This window comes from Pinus tabuliformis, chromosome Q (genome assembly GCF_031772625.1).
Source record: "Pinus tabuliformis cultivar Carrire ecotype Pingquan chromosome Q, CPIR1, whole genome shotgun sequence".
Lineage (NCBI taxonomy): Eukaryota > Viridiplantae > Streptophyta > Pinopsida > Pinales > Pinaceae > Pinus > Pinus tabuliformis.
The window spans coordinates 1,002,792,890-1,002,817,623 of NC_142296.1; the positions used below are offsets into that span (position 1 = coordinate 1,002,792,890).

General features: G+C 37.6%; 1 pseudogene; it reads left to right on the top strand.

Moving 5' to 3' along the window:
- The window catches only part of LOC149222877 (kinesin-like protein KIN-14L), a 45,557-nt pseudogene extending 21,781 nt beyond the window's left edge, over window positions 1–23,776 (top strand).
- Window positions 23,777–24,734: the final 958 nt, after the last annotated feature.

The following is a 24,734-nucleotide window of genomic DNA, read 5'->3' on the forward strand; positions in this document are numbered from 1 at the left end:
GATTCTCAAAATCGACCTCCCCACCCAGGTGGCTGAAAGACCCACCCAAAGTCAATAATTTCTTTTTAATTTTAATTTTAATTTATAAAGTTTCTAATTTTTTATTTTTATTTTGTTTAATAAATTTTGATTTTTTTTAACATTTTTTTTAAATGAATTTGTTTTTTGTTTTTAGTTTTTAGTTTTTTTAGTTTTTTTTTTTATTATTGCTTTTTTCAATGATTATTTTTCATTTAATTTTTAATAAAGTGTAAGTTTTTTTTGGAGTCATCTTTAGTGCGACTTTTTGGAAGCTTTTATGGTGGGCTTTTCCGGTCAAATTTCTCTAAAATCTGGTAGGAATTTACTGAAATCACAAGCTTGATGGGTAAGCCTACACAATCGAAGTGCCCTTGGGGTTTTCCAGGGTGTTGAATCCACATATACAATCAAAAACCTAGTTTAAATAACAGAAATCAAGATTTCACCTCAAATTTTTCCATCGGATTCCAGCAACAGAAAGTTTAAAAAGTCGTACTAAACACAACTCTTTTTTTTTTCTCTTCATATTTTTATTTTTATTTTATTTTATTTTTAGTTTCTATTTAAAAAAAAGCATTTTAATATTTTTTTTGGTTTTTAATTATTATTGTTAACGTTTTTAATTAATATTTTGAATATTTATAATTAATATTTTTAGTTTTTTAAGGTTCTTTAAAATAAATTTTAATTTGTTATTTTTTCACTTTTTATCTTTTTTCAATTTTTTTTTTTTCCAATTGTTTTTATTTATTTTATTTTTTTTCACCGTTTTTTAAATTATTTATTTTAAAGTTTTTCTTTAATTATTTTTAATTGTGTATATTTTTTTTAATGGTTTTTTTTTTTAATTTATCCCATTAATATTATTTATTTATTTTAGAATATTTTGTTGGTGTATTTTTTAAATCTTTTTCTTAAATAATGTCTTTTTTGAATTTTTTATGTTATTTATTTATTTATATATTTTGTAATTTTGATTTGTTATAAGTTTAATTTATTTTTTTACCATTTTTTTTGTTTGATTTGTTTTTTGTTTTTATATAATTCTTGTATTGTATTATTTTGGATCTTTTTTTAATCTTCTTTTATGTTTATATATATATATATATATATATATATATATATATATTTTCCCTTAAGAAAAAATCGTAATTTTATTTATGTTGATAAAATTACATTTTGTAGATGCTTGAAGCATATGCATATGGCTGTTCCTGTAATGACAGGCAGCAAATAGAAATAAAAACACAAGGGGGCAAAAGACAGTTCCTGTAATGACAGAATTACAGTAGGAATACAGCAGTAATAATAGAAAAAGTTTGTCCACAGGCCTATATTTTCCTTCCTTTTTTCTTCTCTACTTTACGCGAGACTCCAGCGTTGGGAGTGGGGATAATTATGGCAAGTTGGTTTTCCTTTGTGTACACTGGTTGTTCTTTATCCGAGTCCGATCCTTTGGAGCTATGTGCTCGTTTGGCTCCGCTTATTTCCAGCTGTAATTCTTGCTGTCGTACCAAACTATTTGGCTCCAATTTGGGCCCTTCGGTGTTCTCCTCCTGCGTTTTTTCCTATCTCCTTTGTACGTCTGTGGGATCTATGTTTAGTGCTTCCTCCTCCAATGGTTCGGTGTGCTGCCAACCTTTTGGTTTTTTCTGTTGTTTCTTGTTCCCTTTAGGCTCCTTACTAGACAGTGGACATGCATATTGAAGGTGTCCTGTCTGCAGGCAGTCGCGGCATCTGAAAGCCGTGTTCTCGTAATCAAGTTTTTGCGTCCACAGTGAATTATTAAAATTCAATGTGATGTGATCTAGGAGTCCTTGACTGAGATCCACCTCTACACATATTCTGGCATATGTGAAGATTCCCCGGTTAGCTCTGTCCTCATCTATTTTAAGATGTTTTCCTAAGGAATTCCCAATGGCTGTTAATGCTTTTTGATGCCAAAAATGCAGTGGGAGGTTATGTAGCCTTACCCAAACTGGCATCATCGAAACTACCATGGTATTGGCATCAAAGTCCGGGAACCAGGGGGTGATAAAGAGACCAGCATTGCCCCAAAACCAAGGCCCCTGATTAATGATATTGTCTCGTTCCAGTTCTGTGCTAAATCTGACTATGAAGAATCCTTTAGGGCATAGATATATTTCACATTTGGGTGTCCATGAAGTATAAACCCATTGATGCAGTGCATCAGCTTTGGGCCAATAACCGTTAAATCTGCATATAACAGCATTGTGAATTAAATCTGTGTATAGATCTGTTACCTCTGGCAATGATACAGTAAGCATAGGTGATTCTGGCCTCTGTTCCACAATGTAGGGCCCTGGAAGCTCTGATGTGGGTGCTGGTCTGTGTTGCTGTGGTTCCTTTCCTTTGACTGCATCGCAGAAAGAGCCTGTATTCTTTGAGCTAGTTCCCTTGCATCCGCCTCGAAGTCTCAGATTGAGGATGATGGTTGAATCTTTAACAACTCCATAGTGCTGGAGAGTGTGTTGGTCCTGCATGCAGAGTCCTGAGAATAAAAGATTTTGGTATGTTGCCGGAGTTCCCAGTTTGATCTGGATCTGCTTTTTTAACTCCAGAACATCCATCCCTTCCTTGATTTGTACACAATAGTGTCTGCCTTCTACCGATCTGATAAATATTTGTTTCAGATTTGACGGATCTGCCTTGACCAAGCCCCGATTTGCATGATTGTTCTCCAGATCTGGCGGATCGATGGTGGTTCTAGGGTTTGTATGCCTTCCTTCCGCGTTAAAGGGCTTTCTTTCTTTTACCAGATGCAGCCATAGTGGTTCCAGATGCAGCCGTAGTGGTTCTGGTGCACCCGCGGTCACTACCAGCTAGATCGCCTCTTCCTTGCCTTTAACCTCAGTTAAAAGCTCAAAATCGAGTTGATCATGTGTTTTTGTTAGCAGATCTGGGCGATGGTGGTCCGCATCGTCCATGCCATGCCCTGTTGCATGAAGGTCAAACGGCGCACTGTGTGAGAACCCCTGGTACTCGTAAAGGGAGCTCGTCCGTGACTTGGAGGAGGATTGATCTGCCACCGAGGACCGATCTGTCGAGGAGAGAAGCCAGATCCATGGTGATGTAATCAATTCGGTTGATCTAACCCGCAGTTTCGAGCAGAGACTCTCTGCGTTCGCTGCCCCTTCGGTGATATGCATTGTGTAGGCGGCGCTAAGGAATGCAGTAGCCCTATATATATATATATATATATATATATATATATATTATTTACTTTTTATTATGTTTTTTTTTTAGTTTTTATTTTTTCAATGTTTTCATATTCTCAATATATTTGATTGGATATATGTGTGTGTGTGTGTCAAAAAAATATGTAGAAGTAATAAGTCAAGGACAATATTTCTCTGTTGGTGGTGCACTTCCATAGTGATCTCTTTAGTGACGACTAACGTCCACTAAGACCAATGTGGTCTATCAGACCTCGAGAAAAGAGAGCCTAATTGGCATTCTTCAAAATCTTGTTTCTGTGATCAAAGACAAGGGAAAGAAGTGTTTCGAGTTCGCTATAGTTGGGTTGGCTTAATAAATCAAGAAGATTGGAGGTGTGGCTAATGGTAGGGAACTGATAATGAATGTGGCCAAGAGTCAGGAAATCTAAAAGAAGTTATTTTCATCTTCCACTTTCTTAGGATCATAAATAGGACAAATCCTATTGCCACAAGGAGTCCTGGGAGTAGATCACCACCCAGTCTCACTCCGAAGCTCATGAGAGTTAGTTCTAATCATAGAGATGTTCATTTTCTTCTAAGTGCTAGTCAACATAGAGTGATAATTCTAGTTATTAAGGGTGGTGCTGATCACCTCCTTATAGTACCTTAGCTTCCTTTTACCATCTAGCTCCATAGCATCCCACATCTTGTCCTTAAAACTAGAGGTAATAGTATCTTTGATACTGTCATTGGTTCCCATGATGATCTCCTCCTTAATTCCCCAAAGGATTTTCATAGAGGTGATATTTTATCTTTAGTGTCATCCTTGGAATTTTAGGGCTTTTCAGAGACATGATATTTTATCTTTAATAGCATGCCTAAAAATCCTTAGAATTTTAAGACTTTTGATATTTTATATTTAATGTCATGTCTATCGTTGGAATTTTAACATTTTTCAGAGTCGTGATATTTTATCTTTAACATCATTATTAAAAAATGTTGACAGTTTACCCTCGAAAAAAAAAAGACATTATTCCAGCATCAACACTTTTCATTTTCAAGATTTTTTTTGCACAAGAACAATTGCCTTTTACTTCTGTTTTTAAAAAATGTTGAAAATTTACCCCCAAAAAAAAATGTTATTCCAGCGTCAACACTTTTCATTTTCAAACTGATTTTTCATGTTTTTTTGGGGTTTTGGGGTAGAGTACCTGTTTTGAGGTAATAGTTCTCGTTTGATCGGTAACTATGTTGGATGTGAAGATTACTTTTTTGAATGGAGGCTTAAAAGTGAATGCCTTCATGTCTCAACTGGAAGGCTTTATTATGAAGGGACATGAATAGACAGTATGTAAATGCATCAAATTATGACATGGTGTGAAACAAACATCACGAACCTAGTATAAACAATTCCCCGAGCATCTTCTAAAATTGAAATTCAAGTAATTTCATATTGGTGATGTAAATTTGTTTCTCAATAATGTTAGTAAAAATGTGTACCTTTTTAGTGTAGGTATTGTTGGATACCTATACCAATAGGTTTCATATTTCATGATGGGCAAGGGAAAGTCCAAATATGCTCTGCTTTGAGTTCACAAAGATCCCATATTTCCTAGAGAACAAGAAGGTGTGTAAAGTGTTTCAATGTTGATGACCTTATTTTCAAATTTTGATGGATGACCCAACAGTTTAACCTGGATCATGCCATGTTTCAATTTTGAGTTATAGAATAGAGAAAGAAGTCTGTCCAAACAGCTGAATCTTGGCAGACAACTAGTTTAGGTAGAGAAGAAAAGGCTCCCAACAGCCTAATCTGGGACCTTGGAAGAGATAAGGGTAGAAGTAGATAGAGAAAGCAAAAGAAAAAGCCAAAGAAAAGAAAAGGCAAGTAAGGGTCTGCAAGTCCAAGTGCACCCTCCAAGAAGAAATAAAAATGCTAGGTAAGTAGCTGGGTAGGTAGATGGGGTTGCAGAAAGGTTATCCCCATCATTGCAAGAACGGTGATGGTGGGCATCAAAGCAAAAGATTACAGCAGGAAGCATGACTAATTTCCCTCATTCCCCTCCAATTTCATTTCTAACATTCCCCCATCAGCCTAGATTCATGGAAAAGACTAAGGTTTCATGGTGGTTCTTAACCTTTAAGAAGCCACATTTCTTGTCTAAAGATCTTTTCATTTTGATCTACTCTTAAAACCAAGTTTGTTTCATATAAACTTAATGGTTTCTCCCTCTACTTACCCCCTCCTCCATACTAACACTAACCCTACTATATAAATCCCTTATATCACCTTTTTCCCTAATATTACTAACACCAAGGTGTATAAATCCCAAAATCTTATAAATACCCCCCCCTTGGCATTATAGCCAATAAAGTCTCGAGTCAGGAATCAAATGACACCAGGTCATGTTGATGAACCTATGCCAACTACCCCTTCCCCTTCATGAGCTGATTCCTCTATTTTTACCCCTTTTGCACATAAAAAACCCCTAAAGGGCTTAAATTCCACCTTTACCCGCTTCAAAGGGCAAAAAACATGAAAAAACCCACTTTCCGCCGTATAACCAAGGTTAAGCGCATGCAAATCGTTTTTTCGAAATACATTGAAAACCCGTTCAAAACATGTTTTATTGCCTCCGCCCGCTTCCGTATACACTGCCCATGTCACCTCCCCGATGACCGTTGGATCAGGCCCTCCAGATCCGACGGCCCTGATCGCGTCGGAGTCCTTCCGACGTCCGACAGTTATGCGTACTATCCCCCTGTCATATCAGCCATCCGACCACCGTCCGATCAACCTCCGTAGATCTAACGATCACCATGACGTCGGAGCCCATCCGATGCCCGAAAATTATCTCCCGACGTCCGTATTTTGAGGACGTCACTCCGCTGCCACGCGCCCTCACCACAATGCGTCGGAGGTACAACCAACGGATACCGCCCCCGTACAGGAAACGGTGCGATACAAAACCACTGTTGGTTTCCGGGTTCCCCATCCCGCCTGCTCACGTCATCGCCGTGTCATCAACATGTCATCGCTCCGTCACCCAGGTACGCTGTCCCGTCAGTCTCTTGCCCTGCCATTGGTCCACCTGTCCTGCCATCTCACTGCCCCTGTGGACCAACCAGACCCCGCCACGTCACCCGATGACGTCAGCATGACGTCATCCGACCTTGACCCCACCAATGACATCATGCTGACATCAGCACGGATTCACGCCAAAAGCACCAAAAGGTCTATTTTAGCCAAAAATTCGTGTTTTTTACCATTTTTGTGCATTCGTCGTTGTTGTGTTCTGCATGCAAAACTACGTCTAAACCTGCACCAGCCGCGGAAAAGAGTTTCCTGACCACCGGAACGTCAATTTCCTCAGCGCCAACAAGCTCTGACCGATCCAAATCTACAGGTATTCCTCATTTGAGCTCTGAAACTCCATTTTCACTGCATTTCGCATGTCAATGAGTAACAGACCTTAAGACTCCAATTTCACCGTTAAATACCATCAAGTTGACATTTAAATTGAACCAGAGCCGTCACTAAGCTACTGTCAAGCCAATTGTAGGCAATTCGAAAGAAAACTGTCACTGGTTCGTGCAATCGTGAACCTGTCACCTGCAGGAGACAAATACACCGCAAAAGAGTATCCTCTGAACATTTCCGCCACCCACCTAATCACATAGAGGCAGTATTTCAACTGCTGCAGCCTTACTTCCACCTTTCACTTGCAAAACCAACATTCTCTGCAAAGAAACCTTGTTGGTGTTACTCTGCATAGTAACACAGTCCTTGAGCAAGCAGAAATCCTAAAGAAGAGCCATGGACCCCCCTGTAGCCCCTATAGCCCTCAATGTGGCTCCCCTGAATGTCCCTAATAGAACATTGGACACCAGAGCATTAGCAGACTTGGACTACAAGATAACAGAGGAGATGTTGAGCAGAAGCAGGTTCCATTTGCAAATCCTAAATGAGATAAAGATCAAACATGAGAGGGGGACAGACATCCTGGGAATTTGGGATTCATTCCTCCCAATATTCAAGCTTCCTCAGGTTAATCAATTCCCTGAGCTTGTACACTTAGTTGCTGACCACTATGATGCATCCCAGAGGGCAGTGCTGGACTCTTCAGGCTCAATTCTATTCCTCATTACCCCTGAAGCCATCAGGGAGATGTTGCAGTTCCAGACAGAGCAAAATTTGGTCCCTCTGTCATTAGCTGATTTAATAGTACAGGGAGCCAGAACCACAGAGGCCCAAATTACTAAGATCAACCAGTTGTTCATCAAGGCTGACACTCTACAAATTCCTCCTATCAACTGTGTCTACCTCAACCAATTGGGCCTAGACCTGGTTGACATGATCAGTCCCATCCTGGGATATGATTCAATAGAACATGTGGATGAAACAGTTATACAAATGATGCTTATGTTTTCCCCAGGGAAGAAGCCAATCCACTATGATTATGCCACATACATATCAGATAAGATGCATGATCAATTGATGAATTTATCAAGAGAAAGGGTATTTAGATACACCTCGTACCTATATCATCTGCTCCTATACTTCCAGCATGATAAGTTCTCCTTCCCAAAGAAGAGAGTAGATGCACAGGGCAATCTGAGATCAGTTGTGTATTGGACATCCGTTTTTCACATAGTAAGCTGCTCTCCATACACCTACTGCGAATTTATTGATCTTTTCATCCATCCAGCCTTGACTCTACTGTTGGGTTCACCTCCTCCCAGATTGACAGATGAAATGCAAAGACTCCTGCATTTATCAAAAGCATACAGTATTGGGGATTGGTATTTCTACCAACACCACACCGTTATCAGACTATATGGGTGTGAGTTGCCCCCATTTAAACTACCTAGATTTGTGCCTATGAGGTTACTTGCCTTGGAATACTTCAGGCAGTTTGGTTATGTGGATATGCTCCACTTTTCAGGAAAAGGTAAGAAGGCACAGTTAAAAATCAGAAATCAACTTGGCCATTTACTTCTCAATGAGAGGGATGAAGGGTGGAGAGAGGCAGATAGAATACTTGGGTGCCTGGGTCTCAAATACAGCTTCATATGGAAACCCTATGACCCCAACAACTTCATTACAATGAGGAGGCTCAAATACAAATTATCTGCTTATGGTCATTATAGCCTTCCTAACTTAGAAAAATATGCTAACCAAAGCAAGTGGAGGAGAGGAACTTTAGAAGAAAATGTGACCCAAGAAGAGCTTAATCAAAGAGCTCTAAGAAACCTTAAGAAGTTGGCTGACCTTGAGTTTTATTCACAGGTCCCTTCACTGCCAGGCACACAAATTGGAGCAGCAGCGTCTTCTTCAACTGCCCAACATCAAGCTACAAGAACTGGTGAAAACATCTCAGAAAAGGGCAAAGGCAAAGAGATGGAGCAGGAACAGCAACAAAAACAACAGCAGCAAGCAGAAGGGCTGCAGCAAGGGCAGCAAGAAGAACCAGAACAGCAAGAGCAACAACATCAAGAAGAACAAAGGCAGGAGCAGTCTGCCCAGCAAAAGGAAACAGTGGAGACTCCTCAGACCACTGAAAAAACGGGGCCTACAAGACAAGACACTACCTTTGATGCCTCGGTCCTCCAAACCCCTCAAAAGGAGGATACATTTGTCTTTAGAAAAAGAGACAGAGAGACTCCCCTGACATCCTCTATAGACCAGGGAGAGAAAAGGCAGAGACTCAATGATTTTCCAGAGGAGGATATAGCAATAAGAGAGGCATTGGGCATGGGCCCACCCAGCAGAGAAACTTCAGCAAGTTCCTTCCAGCAGGAACAAGACAGGACCATGGGAGGGGAGGTCAGCTCCTCCAGCCAGCAGAAAGAGGGACAAGTAAGCATCAAGCAGCAGTTTATAGACATCAAGAGGAGGAGTGACCCTATCAAGGTACAATTGTACAATCACCTGCTAAACATGGCTCCTTCCAATCAGCAGAGACTTATGTCTGCTTTTGATGTAAGTGAAGGCAAATTGACAATGAGTCACTTTATGCCTACAGCACTCCGGCCACAATCCACTGCTGACTACCTTAGGACCAACCTAGAGGTACTTGCCAAAGACATACACCCTATGGACAAAATTGAGCTGCATAAGCAAACTGGAGAAATGGTGTATGCTTCATTGGCCGACAAGACTTTGGATAATTACAAACTAACCAGCAGTCTGAATGCCACAGCTTCCCAGCTAGAACTGGAGAGGGCCTCTTCTCAGGCCAAAGACAACAGGATAAGAGCCCTGGAGGAAATCATTGTAGAAATTGGGCACAATCCCAATGACATCAAAGGGATACAAGAGATCCTGAAACTTAGAGATGCTGACATGGCTGCACTAAGAAAGAAGATCAAAATTCCAGCCACTATCCATCCACAGACTGATGAGGTAGCAAAGCAAAGGTATGAGCAGGATTCCACTGCCCTACTAGTTTCCATTTACAAAGAGCTTGTGAAGGCACAAGAAAAATTGGGGCAATATGAAGCTACACAAGCACCTCCACAAGCACCTCTACAAGCATCATCAAAACAAGCACAAGAAGGGCAGACATCTCAGCCCCCTCCTCAAGTCATCAATCTTGAGGAGACTGTTCCTACTACTGTGCCTCCACCTCAGCAGGCTGAACAAACAGCCACATCTACTTCAGCAGCACCCATCAGCACAGATCAGAGCCTAGATATGCAGAAGCTAAAGAATGAAATACAAATTTTGGAAGCCCAGATGACAGAGCTGAACGAAACTAAGGAAAAGTTGGCCAAGGTAAATGAAAGGCATGATAAGACAAAAAGAGAGGTGGGAGAAAAGGCCAAGGAAATCAAAGCTCTTAAAGACAGGATCAAGGAGCTTGAGAATGAGCTCAAGCTAGATAAAATCATATCTGAGATCAGAGCAATGATATGGTCCAATATTGGTAAATCCATCAACAACCAATGGCCATATATCGAGACAATCCATGAGCAACTAGAGCTCATCCCAAAGGCACAGAGGGAAATCCGAACATCAAGGGCCTTATTAGGAAATATGCCTGAAGTTGCTACAAGAATGATCAATGTGCTCAATCACAAAACAAGTTCTCAGTTGGCCACCATGGGAATTGCAAATAGAACTGAGACTATTCAAATGATCAAGAGGGTTCTTACTCTTAGAAGTCTAGTGCAGACATTGGACAGGAGAACCCAGGATATGCAGACAGAGGTAAATAAGTTCATGGAGAAATTTCAGGTGTTGCAGAGTAGAGGACTCCCTAGCTTACTGAACAGCGGAGGGAAATTATTCACCCATGAACAGTATGCTAAAAGAGTAAATGTTTTTGCCTCAGCACAGGTCAATGAGAAGGCCAGCACTTCAGAAGACACAGGGCCTATTACAGGACAGATTTTCTATAGTAAGATAGAAAATCTACTTTTTATAATGAATGAAATTAATCATTTGTTTGATGTAGCCCCAACTTTTTTCAAATACACAGAAGCTGAAGAGACAATGGAGGCCATCCTCAAGCATCAGCTCCCTACACAGGAATGGTGGACAGATGCAATTCAGAGAATTTTGTAAACAGTAAGTCATTCACCAACTTCTGTTTTTTTTTTCTACAAATTTTGATGAAAAGAACAGTCAACAAAGTCAGCAGGCATCATAAAATCAAAGCTGAGCCAACTCAGCGGATGTAGCGGCCAACAAAGCAGAAAAGGGAACCACAGCTGGCAAACCCGAGAATGCACTGCGCAGCCAAAAGTAAATGCGTACCTCCAGAATTAATACAGAGTAATGCAACCGACTCAGTGACTCTTAAAAGTCAAGACAATCCTCTGACAGACATAAAGGGCATTTACGCTGCATTTAACATTGTAATAACTTCTTGCCTACTTTCTGAACACTACTGAAGATATTTTCTCTCTCTCAGATGACTCAATACCTGAGATATTTTGTATACATATTTCTATATAAACCCCTTCGCATGAGATAGCAAGGGTTGTTGTGAATTTCTCCTGAAGAGTCTCTTATGCTATAATCGTTTTCTGAAAGTCAATAAAGGAAAGCAATGGAATTTCATGGATGCTTGATGTGTTGAAGATGTTCTGTTCCTGTTCATGACTGCTGGATCCCTGCGTATCTTACCATGCAATAAGTCTCTGTAACTTTCTCCATGTTTAGTTTGTTTTGTTATAAATCCATATACGCTATCTGATTTCCGATATTAAGCAACAGAGAAAAAGAATAACTCCCAGGATTTGCTCACTGAGCACCCTGAGTTCAGTCTGTGTTGTTTATAAATGTTTTCTTCAGATGTAATCTATATAAAGTGTGATTCTTAAGCTGCTGCACTTTCAGAATACATCTTTCATATTGGCCACTGACACAGGAATTCATACTTTGCTCCTGTGCTCTGCGTTCATTTTCATTTCACCAACATAACAGAAAATTCTTAACAGATTTCTGCTGGTTGACACATATCATCACTCAAGTTTAAATTTGTCTGTTAAATACACAACAGGCCTTGCAGTTAGAACAGTACTCAACATATAAGATTATCTCACAGCATCTAGACTCCATTGCCCAATGGAAACTCACCATCAAAGTATTACATCATAAGACCTGAAAGAGATCCCTCAACCAAAACATAAACAAAACCTGAGCATCATAGCTAGCCTAAAACACAACTATAACAAAGATAAATCATAAAGAGAGAGCCCTCTCTGGTTGCAATTGGGCTAGGAACTGTAACCCAAAGATTGGTTAGTGGTTACCCCGGCCATATTCCCTTGGGAGTCATAGGGAACAACCTGGGTGTTAACAGGTATATGATGTATTTATAATTAGGAACATTGAAATCTATATTGCATATATAAAGAAAGATTTAAAGAAAGGCTTTAAGCTCGTAGATTTCACACATCTTCAATACTATTTGGGTATTGAACCAACTTAAAATCTAAAATACATATCAATTTCCCAAAACAAGTACAATGGAAAAATTTTAAACATGATTGCCACGATTGAATATAATTCCCTCTCTACTCTAATGGAATAGAATTTGAGGTTCACATCAAAATAAATGAATGAATTTGATGATGTGACCAAGTGCACATAGTTTGTGGGAATTATTATCTACATTACCAATAATAGACCAAATATTTCAATTTTTTGTTGATACTGATTCTACGATTATGCAAAAACCTTGTGAAGGATATTGTTTTGTTGCAAAAATAGTATTAAAATACTTGAAGGGAATTAGAGATTTTGGCTCAAGTATTCTAAGGTGGATGACTTCATCTAATTGGATATTTTTATTCAAACTTTGACAAGCATAAAGAAAATAGAGTGTTGAATTCAGGCTATCTCATGAGTATTGGTTTAGTTGCTATCTCCTTGAGGTCGTAGAAATATTCAATTATAGAAAATTCCACAACAAAAGAAAAATATGTAGTAGTTGCAAAAGAAACAAAGGAGATTTCATAGCTTAGGAAAATACTCAAATATTTGCAAAAGAAACAAGTGAACTATACTCCGTTTAGTTGAAAACACTTATCCAATCAAGTTGGTTAAGGATCGCAATTTCCATTATTGAAACAAGCATATTAACACAAATTACCATATGATTTGATATCATGTAGAGGCCAATACTATTTAGTTGAGACATTGATCCATAAATGAGTAGATTGTATACATCTTAACAAAACACTTGAAGAGAAAAGTTTGAAAATTTTAGATGATACTTGGACTCATGAACACCCCTTTGGCTTAAGGTGGGGAATGTTAGACATACACTCCTAAGTGGTAGGAGGGGCTCTATGGCTAGCTACATGGGTGTCAAGGTGGATTTCATAGATTGCGCTAATGGGGAAATTTATGTCATTTTTTATTAAGGTTATCTAGTTGTTTACCCAACATTGTGCTTAGCAATTTGTTTCATCTATTAATGTTATTAATGAAGTAGCTCATTCTTTATAGTAGTTGGTTCTCCTTTCTAATCCTATCAATTCAATGGTTAGTAATTAGGCTATTGACTTACCAATTAAAGCAATATAATATATAAAAACCCATGACAAACAAAATGTACCTTTCACTAATATATTTAATGCTTTTCTTTTCCATTCAATATTAAACGTAACTCAAACCTAAATTCAACTTAATTATAAAAATAATATTTAAATTTTTATGTGTTAAAATATATATTAACCTAGGAGAACTGAGGCTCTTGTGAAGGAAGAAGGATTGTTAATAAACCAGCTGGAGGAAAGAAGAAAGCAAGAAGAAATCCTTTGGAAATATAAATCAAGGGTAAATTGGTTACGGGAAGGTGAACACAACACCCATTTCTTCCATAAATCTATGGTCCAACACAGGCATCGCAATAGAATACACTCTTTGAAAGATGAGGAGGGGAATCGTAGGGTTCAACATGAGGAAATGGAGGAGCTTCTTGTGAACCATTTCAGATCTCCTCACTGAACCACACAGGAACAGAGTGTAAGCCATACAAAGAATCACGAACAATATTCCTCATCTAGTATCTAGGGATTAGAATCTAGCCTTGATGTGAGAAGTGACGTTGGAAGAGGTGGGAGAGATAGTCAAAGGAATGAAAAAAATAAGGCCCCATACCCTGATGGATTCCTAGTGGAATTCTTTCAAGCAACTTGGAGCTTCATGGGACAAGACATTCTTTAGGTAGTGGAGGAACCACGTCGAAATCAAAAGGTATGCCCTAGTTTGAATGCTACATTTACTTCTCTTATTCAAAAAACTTCAAAATCTAAAGATCGCAAGGGTTTCGACCTGTAAGGTCCCCTCTTAGGGTCCTTTACCATACCTATATTTTCTAATTTTAAATGCAATAAAAGGGAAATTATTTATTTTCTGACAAGACATTCAACGATGATAATTTACCATTTAAAATTTAATTCCTACATTTTCAATAGCGAACACTTTAATTCCATCACTTACATGAGTAATCTATGCATAGAGGAATACATGTACTCATAGCACGATGGAGATGCCCTTGAGTTGTTGCTCCTGCTGGAATGCTCCTTTTGACTACTGACTGGATTTACCTCCTAGCCAACTAGGAATTATTTCCTAGCCGAGGAAACCTCCACAGGTTCCCTAGCCCTCCGAGCCCAAGTCCAAGCAGATGTAGTGTGTCTAAGATGAATAATACTCCCCTCCTCTCTCTCAAACAATTCCTCCCAAACCACAACCAAATCAAAACCAAAATCAAGACCAAGCATCCCATTCCTTCCCTCATCTTTCCCCTTTTATGGCCCCTTCTCTTCTCCACCTCAACCACCTCTCATTAATGCCATAAGTTCTCCCTCATCCTTACATTTGACTTCTCTTCTCCCAGGTAAACATGATAGGACATTTGGGAATGTGATATGAATATAAAATTGGGTAATTAATTGGAGAGGACCATGTCTTCTCCCAAGTAAATTTGGGGATGAGAAATGAATATATAAATTGGTAATTAATTGGAGAGGACCATGTCTTCTCCTAAGTAAATGTGAGAGGACATTTTGGGGATGAGATATGAATATATAAATTGGTAATTAATTGAAGAGGACCATGTCTTCTCCCAAGTAAATCTGAGAGGAAATTTTGGAAATGAGGTATGAATATATATATAATTTGGTAATGAATTCGAGAGGACTATGTCTTCCCAAAATTTAAAAATTTGGGGAGGTAAATAACAAAATTTATATCAGTACCAAATTTATAGTTTCACCAATGTAGGTATGTACCAATATTTCTTGATAATTATAAGTCCATTTTTTAAGGAAATTTAAACACTTAGTAAAATTTGTAGGATAATATTAAATAGGGAATTACATACACTCCTCCTTCAGAAAACTTCGTCCCGACGTTAGAGTGTAAAAGATACAAGAGTTCGAAGCAGTTTGGCAATAAGGCATAACAAACGGAGAGAGATTTATAATAGTCAAATTTGATAGGTTAGATAATGACATTCCTTCCCATTAAAAGTCTCCAATGGATATATATCCTCCTATCCCTCCCAACCTACTTCCGTTCCCACCCTATCCATCCTCTACCGTTATATACTATGGCATCGACTATACCAATCTAACCACTGATAAAACCAATATGGCAGAAGCATCAACTATATCAACCTAACATCCCTAGCAGGCAACTGGAAATTGTCATCACACGTCTAGGGGAGCATGTCCACCACTGCCCTACCCCGATTCCAGGTTTGGAGGTTACAAAGTGGGAAATACCTCCACCCCTCCTTACAAATAGGGTCAACACCAATTAGTAATTGTCATCACACGTCTAGGAGAGTGTTTCCATCACTTCCCTCCCACGATTCCAGGTTTGGAGGTTACATAGTGGGAAGTACCTCCACCGCTCCTTACAACTAGGGTTAAAACCTTAGTATGGACCACACTATAGTGTTGGTTGGACTTGTCATCAAATAATCCAGTTAGGTAGTCTTGCCACCTTTCCTCATTAGATGTCTTGATCTTCCCCAATGGAATATTAGATCTTGGTTATCATGCTTTTCTTTCCAATTTGTAGGTTAGTTCTCGTTCATGCATATATGTAACAACAAAATATATATAGATAAGTGATCTTAAACATCATGTTATTAAGTCTAGTACCCATGTGTCAATTTTGTATTCCATACTGAAAATGAATGTTACATAAGATAAATCATAATTTCACTAAGTCATTCATTAGATAAATCATATCCACTTAAGCCATATATGAAACACAATAACTCTAATAAGTTATGCATTGTATAATCATAACCAGGAAAGTCATACAATAGGTCATACATCAAACATTTCCATCATCAATACCTAATCCATCTAATGATTTATATAAGTGGTTTCACCTGTCCAACTAAATGAATCAATATTACATATCGTTCATAAGTAAATGACATGGAACTGCAAAATAGAGCCTTAGCATAAGTATTTATCTAAAAAATGGACATCATAAACCGTCAAAAGTGAGGGGTAATTGTGACATATAGTCTATGCATCCTCCCAGGTAGCAGATCTTGGGTTATAATTGCCCCATTGTATCTTAACTTGGTCCACCAAGTGATGCCTGAGCTATCAAACCCTATGGTATAATATGCATATTGGTTTAACCCTTATGGTTCCCACATCTGAGGCTTATAATTTCCTCCAATCGAGTTTGTGGGATTCATCAAAAACATAATGTTATAGGATAGATACATAAAAACATCATGAGTTTTATGCAAGTGGGGTGGTAGTACAAGACAATAGGAAACTTGTCCAATTTTCTCTTTGATTCTAGAAGGTCTTATAAACTGATGTGGTAACTTCACACATTTCTCAAATTGAAGAGGAATAGAATAGATGCTTGCATAGTCTGCCATCGCATAATGGTTGACATTTGTACAAATTGCTTTCCATTTTACTCTAAATCTTTGTTTGTGGGTCACACAATAAGGAAAGAGATTGTGTCGTCACTGATGCCCTTGGCTCTGTTCTGGGTATAGGAAAAGAGGTATTCCTTTGCAGGAAGGAATGGATAATTTGATCTTATCTTCAAATAATATTTTTGTTCTACTTTTTGATGTCTTCAGAAAGTTGGGACGTACACATCCGTTGTAACAATGTCAAAAATGTTAGGCACAATCCAAGGTTTGAAATACTTCACTCAAAATCCACCTAGAAACTTGTCAACAAGTTGAATTTGATCACATACACTTCTTACCACTCTTTCAACCCTTCAACTCTTCAAAGGCAGTGTTGGATTTTCCTTTTTTTTTTTGTCTGTTGTTTTTGTTTTTCTTTTTTGTATTTTCTAATCTATTATCGTTAAAATGCTAAAATTAACAATCTAATAAAAAAAATGCCATTATCTTCCAACTTCATACGTTTAAGAGCTAAAACATAAATTGAATATTTGTGAAAACTTGAAGAAAATACTAAAAAAAATAAAGCAAACCCAAGGGGTGGGTTCTTCTGTCATGATAGGGGACAGTCCAATTAACAATCAACCCAAATGCATCTACAAAAGACAACTTTATCCACACTCAGATTGTTTTAAGCCATAAAAATATGTATCTAGCATTTTCCTTCCTTTCCTTCTATGGTGAAAGGTAGCGTTAAACAATACAGAATGTTCAAAAGAAAATAAATAAAATCCTTCAATTCTATAGGCCAAACACACATTTTTAGATGCAAATCTGCCTTTACAAACTCATACTACGAAAGAAAATAAACAAACTCTAGAATCAAGCAATGGCACCCTAATACGAGCAACATACCTCAGCCAATATAATCATGATCACAACAGTACAATGCAAGACATTATTTACATTCTTGACAAGAACCTGTATTCAGTTGTGCAAGATATTTCCGCAACAGTAAAAGTTTCATAATATATATGGTATCTAAAAGTTTATATCTCTGTAACCTCAACACATACTCTGCAATATAATGAGTATTTCTAAGGGAAGCATCCCTCTTGAAATACGGCTTGCATGCTTCTTTTAGGTCTCGTAAGACAATTAAGGTCATCAAATCAGTCATGTGCAAGAGAAAATGGGATAGTTTATTCAAAGCATAATAGGACAAGAATGTTCTGTGTGGTCCCATGCTTCTGTAAATATGATGAAGTTGTTATCAATTAATCAAGGAATTCTTCATCTACATCTTTGTTGACTAGTATCATGTCAACAAAATATGTTTCAATGACTTCCTCAAAAGTGTTTCAAGAGAATTTGTTTCATCAACCGAGGGAAACAAACAATCTTCAAATGGTCCTTCACAGATTTCGAAGATACTTAATGTTATGAAATTTGTTATATCAATTTAAAAGCTCCTTGTCTAGTATGGTTGCTAATGGACTTCATATGAATACTTTTCTCTGCAATCCACCCACACCTACTTAAATAGACTTTTAAGGTTGCCCAAATAGGACTAAACGTGAGCCTTTGTCTGGGCCCTGAAGCTTGAATCAATACTGCACATTTCTTAATGAGACCTGACCCATGTAACAGAATTGTTAATGAGATTCCTTGAATCATTTTTGACCCTATTATTAGAATCTCCAAGAACTACTACAAGATTTTGAATGAGAGAGCGACTTCGTGACTTCATTTTTCCATAAGGTTCATTTGTGTAATCACAGGATTAAGGCAAGCTTTACTCCAAAAATCATACCTTGAGATTGCATGCCAAATCACTGCACCACTCTCGCATTCACATCATAAGGTATCAAACCCAGGTCTCGATAGCTTAGAAGAATTGGGTATCCTCTTTTCTGTGTAGAGCATTAAGAAGCCCTTGCATCGATTAGTTCGCCAGAGTCAGGCATAACGATCCATCCATATTACGTTTGCAAACCAAAATGTCTTTCAAGCTACACTTGTCTCATTTTCCTTCTCATACGAGATTGGAAGTCATATTAAGTGGGAACTTCATACATCCGATCAACAGAAGAATTATGTTGTTGGATATGGTAGATCCATCAAATATGGTATTTAGACAAGGCAATAGCTTTGCAAAACATGGATGGTACTCTCAGATAATAGTCATGGAACACTTCATATATTTGCAAATTGAATTTGCTTTTGCATTGTCACATTTATAGATGCCAGGATGTTTGATTAACTTGTCTTTAAATTTTTTTTCTTTGATCTCAAACTTATACAAATATATCAGTCTTTAGAATGACTACAAGGCCCCTGATATTTCAAGTTTGTAACGCTTTGAGGATAAGCTTTTTTTTTTAACCTTTCAACTAGGCTATATTTGGTCTTACAACTCAGCTTTTACACAGAACACAACTTGTTGGCTTCTTCATTGATTTGAGGTGTCAGGACCTGCTTCTTAGTCTTTCAAATGTTGGGTTTTTGATTGAGGGATTTTGTATCCCCTTTTTGGCCACCTCTAAGGCTTCCCTCGGCCTCTATGATATCACCCTTGAGGCCTTTCAAACTTCCACTGACAGAGGCACATATTCTATCTTTTATGCAGCCTAGTTTTGAGGATTTTTGGCTTATAAGAGACAACCCAAGGCCTTTTTGGCCTTCCTCCTATAATCTAAAACTTTGCTGGCATATTATGAGCTTCATCTTGCTATTAGACATCAGATACTCGGTGGACTTTTTCGTTATCGTAAATGGACTTAGATACTTGGTGGACTTTGTCATTATGATTTGGTTTTAGGCTATCTGATTGGTGGCATTGCCAGGCTTTGTCATTGCAGAAATGGGATTGTAGATCGCTTCTAAGTGCATTGATCCAAGACTATCCTGACAGTTGCATTACTTTTGTAACTATGGAACCAGTGTTTCAGATCATCCTTGATATGAAACCTGTAATCATTGACGGTTATAGGTTATAAACTGGTGTCTCATCTTTTTTTTGTAGGTCAAAAGCATCTATATAGACCAACTGCTTGCATATAGATGCTATTTACATTCTCCCCCTCACCTCTTACTAAAAAAAAATGAACAAGTCTGTCTTGGAGGGCATCTATCAATAATGTCTCTACTGTAGGATTACTTCACCTAGGACCTTCAGCCTCAAAATATTCTTTTAAACTAGATACTTCCTACATCAAAATGGATCTAACCATCTTCCAAGGGTATCTCTATTGGCTTTAGTGACTTAGTCTCATGAACTATGAATTCCTCTCTGACAGAACAAGTCAATGCTCATCATCTTCACCTTACGATAGATCGTCATATTCCAAGAGACTAGCATATCTATAGGAGCTACTTTAATCCTTATGAAAGAGGAGTCCACAAGATGTTCTGTCCTGATAAGATAAATCATTACTACCTAAATATCACCATGCATATCCATATAATTTACTCCTCAAAAGCCAAATTTGGAGACATTTTGTCTTCTGGTGTCCAGTTTACTATGAAATCGAAGGTTATGTCGGGACTTAGACAAGTCGGCCTGCATCTTTTCATTGTGTTTAGATTTATTCATTTGGAAGTTGTGCATTCACTGGTGTTACTTGCTCAATATAAGCATCCTATATAGATCCTCTCTTATTTACTCACTACCCGCTGATCCACATCTACAATTGGCCAAAAAAAAAACATAGCTTGGGTTGACTCTCAGTTACTAGACATTGTCATTAAGCTCAAAACTTTTAACAGAATATACAATATATGTATCCTCTTCAACTTTCCAGAATTTTCATCACACATAATGAGATTTCTACACAAGCATTAAAATTAAAATCTACCTTGAATATAGGAAAAATACATCTTTATTGTCAAGAGAGTATGCACAAATAGTATTGTCCATACCAACAAACATACAACCATGGAATGTTGGAGGTTAACCCCATAGTTCACGAAGGAAAGAGGAAAAATGAAATGTTTACCCCCATATTTGATAATGTAGCATAGAAACACACAATATTACTTTGTATCTTTGTAGAATAAAACATGATGGTCTGCCCATCACTTTGGGTCAAGTATGTTGGAGATTAAGACCATAGTTGTTGAACGAAACCAATAAAGGCTAATTTCTTTTCCGACTAGCCTACAAAAAACTTCAGATCAAGGGTACATTTTTTGAGACGTGTATCTTCATAGATTTGTCAAGACAAATAAAAAAAAAACTCGAAATGGCAATCTAGTAGAGGTGGAACATTGCTTATGTCGATTTTGTGGAATTTTTCCTTCATACTAAGGCATAGTACAGTCTAATATAGCACAAACAATATTTCAGGATCTGAAGATGAAGTGACACAAATGATTGATGTACTCATGTCACTTTCTTAAAAACCAAAGGGCACTACTGCTGGTTATCCATGTGCCTCGGTATCTTACTTTATGAGCCAATTTTACGCCAGCCAAATAAATTTGAATAATTTGAACAACAAAGTATTTCAATTAGTAAGACCATTTTGTACAATTTTGAGCTAGTAATTCTACATTGGGGTAGTAAATTCTAGTTGTGGCATGGAGTGTCTAGGAGGTTCTATATGACTAGAAAATCACTTACAATGCAGCGCACTGGTGCATGTGGTATGAAATCATCACATAAATTTACAAACAAAAATCACACTGATCACCATGTTGAACCAAAAAAAAAAATATTGAATAAACCAAAAGAATCAAAGCCCATATCTGCCTCTATCACTGTAAAAAAAAATGGTGAAGTTATATGCCTCAATCAATCCTTACCTCTAGTTTTAGGAAACCCAAAATAATGTGTGGTGCCATTTAACAAGTGAGGATCAATGCAGTAAACAGGTAACATTCACGAGGAACATAATGGTGTTTATTCAATTGAACAGTGTCTGGTTAGAAAATTTTCAAATTACTTACTAGTAGCAAGATCTGAGATTTATGTATCTCTATCTTGTTTCCAGCTCACTGATGATAATGGATTTCTTCATAGATCTGTGGAAGGATGTATTTCAGTTGATAAAAAAATAGATATTGAGTCACAAGAAAAGTATTGTGGGTTTCCAACTAACAAAATATGTTCTTATGGGAGATCTTCTTCTCGGGCTGAAGCTAAGCTGCCTGTTTCCCACATATTGTGTAAATAACGGTGTGATCACAGGTTATTTGAACAAGCTTTCGATGTCTCTGCAGGATCTTTTTAGGATAAGCAAGTCCAAAATTCAGACATAAGTTCTAGAATCCAGCCTATGATAGTACCTAGCTTCAGTGATTTGGAATTGGCTTCACATATAGCTATTGCAATAACTAATCACCATGGAATGTCTAATATTCCCAATGCAATTACAAGAAAGGAAAACCTAAAGCAGGATAAAATTGTTAATGTTGGATCATATTGCAAGATTGCATTCACAGAGACACTGAACAAAGAATCAAAGGGTATTTCCCCAGTTTTGACTTTTCCAGATGTGCCTCCTTTTACCCTAAAGGCTGAAGTTGTTGAAAACAATAATTTGAGCACTGGTTCTCTGTTTAAGAAATTAAAGACAGAATGCCCTAGTCAGGATGATATTATAATAAATATAAATGATTATACTGATGGAAATAAAAGAGCAATGGAGTTTATGGAACTTGTAGGTTGCTATGAGTATCCTATTCCGATTATTTCCTTATTGTTGAGTGTTCAGGGAAAACATGTTCAAATTTATGTCGTATGTGGTCTTCTACAAGAATCACTCCATTGGTCTCAGAAAGGAAGAAACTATTTAATGAATTAGTAACTATAAAAGGAAATATAAGGGTATTTTTCCGTGTTCGCCCTCTATTTGAGGATGAGGGTGTACCAGCATTAGAATTTCCTGATGATTTTATGATATGTATAAATCTTGGTGGTGATCCTATTACAAGTTCTAAAAAGGATTTTGAATTTGACAAAGTTTATGGACCTCATGTTGGCCAAGGGGATTTCTTTCAAGATGTTCATCCTTTAGCATGGTTTGCTTTTGATGGATACAACGTCTCTATATTTTCTTATGGCCAAATGGGCTCTGGGAAAAAATATACAATGCAAGGTTCAGGCCATGACCACGGACTGTATTTTAGGGCGTTTGAGGAGCTATTCAATTTTTCTAATGCTAATGCATATTCTTCTAAATTCGACTTCCATGTTACAATGTTTGAGCTCCATAATGAGGAGGTTCATGATTTGCTTTTCAACACCAGTGGAAATCCCTACAAAATATGTATGGGTCTGACCAAGTTTTCTGTTGAACTTTTATAGGAAAAAAGTTGAAAATCCAACTGGCTTTTTGAGTGTGCTAAAATTGGGAATACAAAACCAAGGAATGGATGCCATGAATGTTTGAATAATGCAACTATTCTCATTCGGTTGTTACAATTTATATACAATTGTCTGGCAACCTCACTGGGGAGTGACAGTATAGAAAGCTTTCACTGGTTGATTTAGCTAGAATTGGGTGTCTGCCTAAGGAGGAAGCTAATGGGGACTACCTCAAAGAGTTGCTACATGCACATAAATCGTTATCTACGTTGGGGGATGTTTTATTTGTTTTGACATTAAAGAAGGACCGTGTCCCTTACGACAACTCAAGTCTCACTCAAACGCTCTCAGAATCTCTAAGTGATGATTCCAAGACTTTGATTATTGTTAACGTGAGTCCCAGCCATGCAGAAGTACAAGAGACAATATTGCCTCTAAATTTTGCTGCAGGAGCTCGAAATGTTGAAGTAAGTCTCCGAAATCATGATACCATGAAGAAGTGGAGAGATGTGGAAAATGAAGCTCACAAGGAGATATATGAAAGAAAAGGAAGTTGCAGAGGCAAGGCAAGAGGTTATGCATTTAGAGAAAGCGCTGAAAGAGGCAGATGATCAATCTCTTCTCTTATTCAATGAAGTACAAAAAAATTGGAAAGTTGCATTGCAGGCAGATCTAAAAACAGAGAGTGTAATGCTACAAGAGAAACAGAAATATGAAGAAGAAAAAAATACACAACTAAGAATCAAGCAGCACATATTATGAAGGTTGAACAAGAACATAAGATCCAGTTGCCAGAACACACAACTGTGATTCAAATTCTCAAGACCAAAGTTAAAGAACTGGAAAATAAGCTTGTTGAAGCTCAGGCTACTAAAACATTTGGAGGTATTGACAGTCGCTGAAAGGGTGATTCAGCAAAAAAAGGCAAATGGTAATTCGAAGACTGAAAATTTTGAAATTGGCAATGTTTGTTACAGAACCAAACACAAGTCATGTTGGAGTTGTTCGAAATGGGTCCATTTGGCCATTGGAACAAGTGGTAAACCTATCGGCTAATGTCGATACATCTCACATTAACGATATGATAGATGTTATCAATCACTGGGACTTTATTCACAGTTGTATAAAGCTTGAAGGGCCAAGTATCCCAATGGAAGATGTGAAATTGCTTGCTCCTATGCCTATGCTTTCTTGAGTGATAACGTGAAATGGTAAAAATTATGCTGACCAAGTTAAAGAAATTGATACATGGAAAACAACTCCTTCTCCTAATATACCAATGTATCCCATCGTCTTCAAAAGGGAACCACAGTCAGTTATTGGACCGGAAGCTGCAATAAGATATCCTCACTCCATAACAACCCACGTGGACTATGAAACTGAGCTTGCAGTGCCATATGTGCTAGTTGAATATCCAGATTGAATGTTATAGGCAATCAACATTGTAACTATTGTCGTTTAAAATGGAACAAGCCTTTTCTAAATAATTGATTTTGTTTGAATTGGTAGTTAAGGATAGCAGACCGTGAGAAGCCAATGCATTGAATATATTGAAACAATGACTTATTGAGATAATGACTTCTTGAGAGTAACGTGGAGAAATCATTTCCACATACCTTTTTTTTTTTTAATTAGAAGAGATTCGTGTCTAGTGGGTCTTGGGTCCAGATATCAAACCTGCTCTGGTACCACGTGTAAGGTCCCCTCTTAGGGTCCTTCATCAGATCTATATTTTCTAATTTTAAATGCAATAAAAGGGAAATTATTTATTTTCTGACAACACATTTAACGATGATAATTTACCATTTAAAATTTAATTCCTACAATTTAAATAGTTAACATTTTAATTCGATCACTTAC